This window comes from Diachasmimorpha longicaudata, unplaced genomic scaffold (assembly GCF_034640455.1).
Source record: "Diachasmimorpha longicaudata isolate KC_UGA_2023 unplaced genomic scaffold, iyDiaLong2 ctg00000169.1, whole genome shotgun sequence".
Taxonomy (NCBI): domain Eukaryota; kingdom Metazoa; phylum Arthropoda; class Insecta; order Hymenoptera; family Braconidae; genus Diachasmimorpha; species Diachasmimorpha longicaudata.
Window position 1 is genome coordinate 37,501 of NW_026973970.1, and position 2,500 is coordinate 40,000.

General features: G+C 55.8%; 1 pseudogene; it reads right to left on the minus strand.

Annotated features, from left to right (window-relative positions):
* Positions 1–2,500, minus strand: part of LOC135172123 (large subunit ribosomal RNA) — a 9,377-nt pseudogene that overhangs the window by 2,849 nt on the left and 4,028 nt on the right.

Below are 2,500 nucleotides of genomic sequence, written 5' to 3' on the forward strand. Positions count from 1 at the left end.
AGGTCGTCCGCGTAGGCGACTTCGATATCACCAAAATTCTGCTCGATGCTCTTGAGGAGGGCATCGAACATGAGATTCCAGCAAGCGGGGCCCAGGACTGATCCTTGTGGACAGCCCCGGGTGGCCGGCTTGGAAACCTCTTGGTCGCTCCAGGCGATCTTGACGGTCCGATTGTCAAAGTAGCTCCGGAGCACTTCAAAGACATTCTTCGGACAGTCTCGATCCGCCAAAGACTGGAGGACTAGGGGCCACCACACGTTGTCAAAGGCTCCTGAAATATCGAAAAGGAGTCCAATGACGTACCTCTTGTCGTTACCGCGTTCGACTAATTCACGCAACTCTACTATCGCGTCTTCCGTGGAGCGTCCAGGCAGAAAGCCATATTGACGTCCTGATATTTTGTCCTCAGTAAGGACTTTCGCCATAAGGATCCCGTGCAGGACCTTTTCGAAAAATTTCCCGACAACCGACAAGAGGCAAATGGGACGGTAGGATTTGGGGTCGGACACATCCTTGTGAACTCCTTTGAGGAGAGCACGAAGTGTGCCGACTTTCCAAACGGTGGGGAAAACGCCGTGCTTAAGGCAGGCGTTGAAGAGTCGCGTGAAGATGTGAGGCATCCTCATGACCGCGACTTTTAGGACCCTAACTTCAACTAAATCGCATCCTGGGGCTTTGTCGTTCTTAAGGGTCTTTACGAGACCCTTAAGTTGGTCGTCCGTCAAGTCTCGTGCGTCCTCTGTATGAACCCTTAGGTTCTTCACGCGTTCGCGGATGTCTCTCTGTTCCGGTGTGTCGGCGTTGGGGTCGTCGTCGGGTACGTGTGTGTCCAACAGTACCTCAGCAGTCTCACGCATTGTAAGTGTCGTGCCATTCGCGGTTCTAAGGGTGCTGAGTACCGTGCCTACACGCAATTTATCAGCGGCATATTTGTAATGGAAGCCCCAGGGATTCGCGTTGCTTTCCGTTGTTATGTAACCGCGCCAGCTATTTTCTTTACATGTCCTAAGTAGCCTGGTGTACGACCGCAGGACTACACGATACCTATTCTGTTTAATTTTTCGCGCGTCAGGGTTAGTCTCCCTTCGGTAGCCGTTTCGGAGACGACTGACCAGTTTGCGTTTGCTGGTCAGCTCCTCGGTCCACCACGGATTCGCGCGACGGTAATGTCTGCGGCGCGGCATCGAATCTTGGCAGGCTTTGGTGAGTACGTCACCCAGTACTTCTGCCATTCTCTCGACATCCGCTGTAGAATCCAGCGGATGGTCCACGAGTTTCTCACGGGCCTCCTCATCGAGGGTCGCCTCGAACTTTTCCCAGTCGGCCCGACGAACGTTGAACCGCATGGTAGAGCCCTCGCCGACTCCCGAGTTATTGACGCGCTGTGAGGAACTCCGGATCGCTAAGCGAAAGAAAACCGACGTGTGGTCACCGGTGGACCACTCGTCCTCCAACCTCCATGCACGTATGAATTTATACATGCCAGGGGTGGCCAGTGTGACGTCGATGAACGACGTACCTGCGGCACTCCTGAAGGTTGGGCCCTGCCTAGCATCATTCGCGACGCGGAGACCGAAAGACTCTATGAGCTCACCCAGGAGGACACCACGGTCAGTGGTCCTGGGGCTCCAAAGGGAGTGTTGGGCGTTCGAATCGGCCGCCACCAGAACGCGGCGACCCCTGAGACAGCTGAGAACCTTTTCAAGCTGCCTCAGGTGGATTTCTATGTCGTCCGAGTATTGAAAATAACTGGAGACGACGAAGAAGGATCCACCGGGGACGCGGGCTTCAGCACAAACGCAATGTGCATTACTTAATTGGGACACGTAAGCAATCTCCACGATGGAGTTGCACGCAACGACGGCTGCCCACGGTCGCTCCGTTGAGCTCGCGGCAATACGCATTCCGACTCCTAGGCCGCGGATGGCCCAGGTGTTCGCCTCACGAATGGCATACGGCTCCTGGAGCAACAATATGTCCAGACGCTCTTTGCGAATTAACTGGAAGACCTCCCCAGTTACTGCAATTGAGCGGGACATGTTCAATTGCAGTATTCTAATGTCGCGTTGCGCGCCCGGTCCCTCGATCGCAGGGGTCCGGGGAGGATGACCTATTGGAACGGGGGGTACCGGTGAGCCTCCGGTCGCGACGCGATGACTATCGATCCTACTTAATCTAATTTGGCACTCGCGAACCCTACCTAATAATTGAGTGGACTCACCGGTTGAAGTTCTTGAAGATCCCGGCGTTGGCTGACTCGGCTGCGCAGTCAGTCCCGCGTTGTCTGCGACGTCCTCGACGTCCTCGTGGACAGCACGAAGGCTGGAACCTTTCCCTCGTCGGGAGGGCAGTACCCCGGCGCACGGCGGGCGACTACGAACCCTTGAGGGCACCACCCTCCTTGGGTCCCTCGATGTAGTCGCTGTAGGTGGTCCTCTGGCATGCTGAGAAGCGATGCGCAGACTTCGCCGCACGACGGACGCATTTTTGTGCCCCCCCG